This window comes from Limanda limanda, chromosome 7 (assembly GCF_963576545.1).
Source record: "Limanda limanda chromosome 7, fLimLim1.1, whole genome shotgun sequence".
Taxonomy (NCBI): Eukaryota; Metazoa; Chordata; class Actinopteri; order Pleuronectiformes; family Pleuronectidae; genus Limanda; species Limanda limanda.
This window is the reverse complement of record NC_083642.1, coordinates 27,353,772-27,358,771: the sequence shown is the minus strand read 5'-3', so window position 1 is coordinate 27,358,771 and position 5,000 is coordinate 27,353,772. Positions and strand designations below refer to the sequence as shown.

Below are 5,000 nucleotides of genomic sequence, written 5' to 3'. Positions count from 1 at the left end.
CTGAGCACGCCCGATCTCGTCTGATCTCGGAAGCTAAGCAGGGTCGGGCTTGGTTAGTACTTGGATGGGAGACCGCATGGGAATACCAGGTGCTGTAAGCTTTTTCGAATTTGCTTTGCAACCAGCAGAGGGAACGGTTGCTGCTGCTTTAAAGGAGAAACATCTTGGAAAGAGCAGGAAAGACTCAACATCAAAGAAAACAAGGATATGGAACCCTGACATTATTACTGATGGAAATGATTGATAATTGTCATGATTTGATGATGGTGGTGGTGGTTCACATGTATAAATAAGGTATTGTGGGTTGAGTCTTTCGCTTACGGCCATACCACCCTGAGCACGCCCGATCTCGTCTGATCTCGGAAGCTAAGCAGGGTCGGGCTTGGTTAGTACTTGGATGGGAGACCGCCTGGGAATACCAGGTGCTGTAAGCTTTTTCGAATTTGCTTTGCAACCAGCAGAGGGAACGGTTGCTGCTGCTTTAAAGGAGAAACATCTTGGAAAGAGCAGGAAAGACTCAACATAAAAGAAAACAAGGATATGGAACCCTGACATTATTACTGATGGAAATGATTGATAATTGTCATGATTTGATGATGGTGGTGGTGGTTCACATGTATAAATAAGGTATTGTGGGTTGAGTTTTTCGCTTACGGCCATACCACCCTGAGCACGCCCGATCTCGTCTAATCTCGGAAGCTAAGCAGGGTCGGGCTTGGTTAGTACTTGGATGGGAGACCGCCTGGGAATACCAGGTGCTGTAAGCTTTTTCGAATTTGCTTTGCAACCAGCAGAGGGAACGATTGCTGCTGCTTTAAAGGAGAAACATCTTGGAAAGAGCAGGAAAGACTCAACATCAAAGAAAACAAGGATATGGAACCCTGACATTATTACTGATGGAAATGATTGATAATTGTCATGATTTGATGATGGTGGTGGTGGTTCACATGTATAAATAAGGTATTGTGGGTTGAGTCTTTCGCTTACGGCCATACCACCCTGAGCACGCCCGATCTCGTCTGATCTCGGAAGCTAAGCAGGGTCGGGCTTGGTTAGTACTTGGATGGGAGACCGCCTGGGAATACCAGGTGCTGTAAGCTTTTTCGAATTTGCTTTGCAACCAGCAGAGGGAACGGTTGCTGCTGCTTTAAAGGAGAAACATCTTGGAAAGAGCAGGAAAGACTCAACATCAAAGGAAACAAGGATATGGAACCCTGACATTATTACTGATGGAAATGATTGATAATTGTCATGATTTGATGATGGTGGTGGTGGTTCACATGTATAAATAAGGTATTGTGGGTTGAGTCTTTCGCTTACGGCCATACCACCCTGAGCACGCCCGATCTCGTCTGATCTCGGAAGCTAAGCAGGGTCGGGCTTGGTTAGTACATGGATGGGAGACCGCCTGGGAATACCAGGTGCTGTAAGCTTTTTCGAATTTGCTTTGCAACCAGCAGAGGGAACGGTTGCTGCTGCTTTAAAGGAGAAACATCTTGGAAAGAGCAGGAAAGACTCACCATCAAAGAAAACAAGGACATGGAACCCTGACATTATTACTGATGGAAATGCTTGATAATTGTCATGATTTGATGATGGTGGTGGTGGTTCACATGTATAAATAAGGTATTGTGGGTTGAGTCTTTCGCTTACGGCCATACCACCCTGAGCATGCCCGATCTCGTCTGATCTCGGAAGCTAAGCAGGGTTGGGCTTGGTTAGTACTTGGATGGGAGACTGCTTGGGAATACCAGGTGCTGTAAGCTTTTTCGAATTTGCTTTGCAACCAGCAGAGGGAACGGTTGCTGCTGCTTTAAAGGAGAAACATCTTGGAAAGAGCAGGAAAGACTCAACATCAAAGAAAACAAGGATATGGAACCCTGACATTATTACTGATGGAAATGATTGATAATTGTCATGATTTGATGATGGTGGTGGTGGTTCACATGTATAAATAAGGTATTGTGGGTTGAGTCTTTCGCTTACGGCCATACCACCCTGAGCACGCCCGATCTCGTCTGATCTCGGAAGCTAAGCAGGGTCGGGCTTGGTTAGTACTTGGATGGGAGACCGCCTGGGAATACCAGGTGCTGTAAGCTTTTTCGAATTTGCTTTGCAACCAGCTGAGGGAACGGTTGCTGCTGCTTTAAAGGAGAAACATCTTGGAAAGAGCAGGAAAGACTCACCATCAAAGAAAACAAGGATATGGAACCCTGACATTATTACTGATGGAAATGCTTGATAATTGTCATGATTTGATGATGGTGGTGGTGGTTCACATGTATAAATAAGGTATTGTGGGTTGAGTCTTTCGCTTACAGCCATACCACCCTGAGCACGCCCGATCTCATCTGATCTCGGAAGCTAAGCAGGGTCGGGCTTGGTTAGTACTTGGATGGGAGACCACCTGGGAATACCAGGTGCTGTAAGCTTTTTCGAATTTGCTTTGCAACCAGCTGAGGGAACGGTTGCTGCTGCTTTAAAGGAGAAACATCTTGGAAAGAGCAGGAAAGACTCACCATCAAAGAAAACAAGGATATGGAACCCTGACATTATTACTGATGGAAATGATTGATAATTGTCATGATTTGATGATGGTGGTGGTGGTTCACATGTATAAATAAGGTATTGTGGGTTGACTCTTTCGCTTACGGCCATACCACCCTGAGCACGCCCGATTTCGTCTGATCTCGGAAGCTAAGCAGGGTCGGGCTTGGTTAGTTCTTGGATGGGAGACCGCCTGAGAATACCAGGTGCTGGAAGCTTTTTAGAATTTGCTTTGCAACCAGCAGAGGGAACGGTTGCTGCAGCTTTAAAGGAGAAACATCTTGGAAAGAGCAGGAAAGACTCACCATCAAAGAAAACAAGGATATGGAACCCTGACATTATTACTGATGGAAATGATTGATAATTGTCATGATTTGATGATGGTGGTGGTGGTTCACATGTATAAATAAGGTATTGTGGGTTGAGTCTTTCGCTTACGGCCATACCACCCTGAGCGCGCCCGATCTCGTCTGATCTCGGAAGCTAAGCATGGTCTGGCTTGGTTAGTACTTGGATGGGAGACCGCCTGGGAATACCAGGTGCTGTAAGCTTTTTCGAATTTGCTTTGCAACCAGCTGAGGGAACGGTTGCTGCTGCTTTAAAGGAGAAACATCTTGGAAAGAGCAGGAAAGACTCACCATCAAAGAAAACAAGGATATGGAACCCTGACATTATTACTGATGGAAATGCTTGATAATTGTCATGATTTGATGATGGTGGTGGTGGTTCACATGTATAAATAAGGTATTGTGGGTTGAGTCTCTCGCTTACGGCCATACCACCCTGAGCACGCCCGATCTCGTCTGATCTCGGAAGCTAAGCAGGGTCGGGCTTGGTTAGTACTTGGATGGGAGACCGCCTGGGAATACCAGGTGCTGTAAGCTTTTTCGAATAAGCTTTGCAACCAGCAGAGGGAACAGTTGCTGCTGCTTTAAAGGAGAAACATCTTGGAAAGAGCAGGAAAGACTCACCATCAAAGAAAACAAGGATAGGGAACCCTGACATTATTACTGATGGAAATGCTTGATAATTGTCATGATTTGATGATGGTGGTTGTGGTTCACATGTATAAATAAGGTATTGTGGGTTGAGTCTTTCGCTTACGGCCATACCACCCTGAGCACGCCCGATTTCGTCTGATCTCGGAAGCTAAGCAGGGTCGGGCTTGGTTAGTTCTTGGATGGGAGACCGCCTGAGAATACCAGGTGCTGGAAGCTTTTTAGAATTTGCTTTGCAACCAGCAGAGGGAACGGTTGCTGCTGCTTTAAAGGAGAAACATCTTGGAAAGAGCAGGAAAGACTCACCATCAAAGAAAACAAGGATATGGAACCCTGACATTATTACTGATGGAAATGATTGATAATTGTCATGATTTGATGATGGTGGTGGTGGTTCACATGTATAAATAAGGTATTGTGGGTTGAGTCTTTCGCTTACGGCCATACCACCCTGAGCACGCCCGATCTCGTCTGATCTCGGAAGCTAAGCATGGTCTGGCTTGGTTAGTACTTGGATGGGAGACCGCCTGGGAATACCAGGTGCTGTAAGCTTTTTCGAATTTGCTTTGCAAACAGCAGAGGGAACGGTTGCTGCTGCTTTAAAGGAGAAACATCTTGGAAAGAGCAGGAAAGACTCACCATCAAAGAAAACAAGGATATGGAACCCTGACATTATTACTGATGGAAATGATTGATAATTGTCATGATTTGATGATGGTGGTGGTGGTTCACATGTATAAATAAGGTATTGTGGGTTGAGTCTTTCGCTTACGGCCATACCACCCTGAGCACGCCCGATCTCGTCTGATCTCGGAAGCTAAGCATGGTCGGGCTTGGTTAGTACTTGGATGGGAGACCGCCTGGGAATACCAGGTGCTGTAAGCTTTTTCGAATTTGCTTTGCAACCAGCTGAGGGAACGGTTGCTGCTGCTTTAAAGGAGAAACATCTTGGAAAGAGCAGGAAAGACTCACCATCAAAGAAAACAAGGATATGGAACCCTGACATTATTACTGATGGAAATGATTGATAATTGTCATGATTTGATGATGGTGGTGGTGGTTCACATGTATAAATAAGGTATTGTGGGTTGACTCTTTCGCTTACGGCCATACCACCCTGAGCACGCCCGATTTCGTCTGATCTCGGAAGCTAAGCAGGGTCGGGCTTGGTTAGTTCTTGGATGGGAGACCGCCTGAGAATACCAGGTGCTGGAAGCTTTTTAGAATTTGCTTTGCAACCAGCAGAGGGAACGGTTGCTGCAGCTTTAAAGGAGAAACATCTTGGAAAGAGCAGGAAAGACTCACCATCAAAGAAAACAAGGATATGGAACCCTGACATTATTACTGATGGAAATGATTGATAATTGTCATGATTTGATGATGGTGGTGGTGGTTCACATGTATAAATAAGGTATTGTGGGTTGAGTCTTTCGCTTACGGCCATACCACCCTGAG

General features: G+C 45.5%; 16 non-coding genes across 16 annotated transcripts in view; all 16 read left to right on the top strand.

Annotated features, from left to right (window-relative positions):
* LOC133005987 (5S ribosomal RNA) overlaps positions 1-101 on the top strand; it is a 119-nt gene extending 18 nt beyond the window's left edge. The window contains exon 1 of the ribosomal RNA XR_009678546.1: positions 1-101. This exon is cut by the window's left edge and continues 18 nt beyond it. This is a non-coding gene — a ribosomal RNA (5S ribosomal RNA).
* A 214-nt stretch (positions 102-315) lies between these two features.
* LOC133008091 (5S ribosomal RNA) lies at positions 316-434 on the top strand. The gene has a single exon (XR_009680372.1). It is a non-coding gene; the product is annotated as a 5S ribosomal RNA (ribosomal RNA).
* Positions 435-648: 214 nt separating this feature from the next.
* On the top strand, positions 649-767 carry LOC133006728 (5S ribosomal RNA). The gene has a single exon (XR_009679242.1). It is a non-coding gene; the product is annotated as a 5S ribosomal RNA (ribosomal RNA).
* Positions 768-981: 214 nt separating this feature from the next.
* Positions 982-1,100, top strand: LOC133008090 (5S ribosomal RNA). The gene has a single exon (XR_009680371.1). It is a non-coding gene; the product is annotated as a 5S ribosomal RNA (ribosomal RNA).
* A 214-nt stretch (positions 1,101-1,314) lies between these two features.
* Positions 1,315-1,433, top strand: LOC133006588 (5S ribosomal RNA). The gene has a single exon (XR_009679110.1). It is a non-coding gene; the product is annotated as a 5S ribosomal RNA (ribosomal RNA).
* A 214-nt stretch (positions 1,434-1,647) lies between these two features.
* LOC133006719 (5S ribosomal RNA) lies at positions 1,648-1,766 on the top strand. Its single transcript, XR_009679234.1, has one exon. It is a non-coding gene; the product is annotated as a 5S ribosomal RNA (ribosomal RNA).
* A 214-nt stretch (positions 1,767-1,980) lies between these two features.
* LOC133008089 (5S ribosomal RNA) lies at positions 1,981-2,099 on the top strand. Its single transcript, XR_009680370.1, has one exon. It is a non-coding gene; the product is annotated as a 5S ribosomal RNA (ribosomal RNA).
* A 214-nt stretch (positions 2,100-2,313) lies between these two features.
* On the top strand, positions 2,314-2,432 carry LOC133005887 (5S ribosomal RNA). Its single transcript, XR_009678451.1, has one exon. It is a non-coding gene; the product is annotated as a 5S ribosomal RNA (ribosomal RNA).
* Positions 2,433-2,646: 214 nt separating this feature from the next.
* Positions 2,647-2,765, top strand: LOC133007654 (5S ribosomal RNA). Its single transcript, XR_009680112.1, has one exon. It is a non-coding gene; the product is annotated as a 5S ribosomal RNA (ribosomal RNA).
* A 214-nt stretch (positions 2,766-2,979) lies between these two features.
* Positions 2,980-3,098, top strand: LOC133007218 (5S ribosomal RNA). Its single transcript, XR_009679705.1, has one exon. It is a non-coding gene; the product is annotated as a 5S ribosomal RNA (ribosomal RNA).
* Positions 3,099-3,312: 214 nt separating this feature from the next.
* On the top strand, positions 3,313-3,431 carry LOC133008088 (5S ribosomal RNA). Its single transcript, XR_009680369.1, has one exon. It is a non-coding gene; the product is annotated as a 5S ribosomal RNA (ribosomal RNA).
* A 214-nt stretch (positions 3,432-3,645) lies between these two features.
* On the top strand, positions 3,646-3,764 carry LOC133007652 (5S ribosomal RNA). Its single transcript, XR_009680111.1, has one exon. It is a non-coding gene; the product is annotated as a 5S ribosomal RNA (ribosomal RNA).
* Positions 3,765-3,978: 214 nt separating this feature from the next.
* Positions 3,979-4,097, top strand: LOC133007347 (5S ribosomal RNA). Its single transcript, XR_009679825.1, has one exon. It is a non-coding gene; the product is annotated as a 5S ribosomal RNA (ribosomal RNA).
* Positions 4,098-4,311: 214 nt separating this feature from the next.
* LOC133006533 (5S ribosomal RNA) lies at positions 4,312-4,430 on the top strand. The gene has a single exon (XR_009679058.1). It is a non-coding gene; the product is annotated as a 5S ribosomal RNA (ribosomal RNA).
* Positions 4,431-4,644: 214 nt separating this feature from the next.
* Positions 4,645-4,763, top strand: LOC133007651 (5S ribosomal RNA). Its single transcript, XR_009680110.1, has one exon. It is a non-coding gene; the product is annotated as a 5S ribosomal RNA (ribosomal RNA).
* A 214-nt stretch (positions 4,764-4,977) lies between these two features.
* Positions 4,978-5,000, top strand: part of LOC133007217 (5S ribosomal RNA) — a 119-nt gene continuing 96 nt past the window's right edge. Inside the window, exon 1 of the ribosomal RNA XR_009679704.1 lies at positions 4,978-5,000. This exon is cut by the window's right edge and continues 96 nt beyond it. This is a non-coding gene — a ribosomal RNA (5S ribosomal RNA).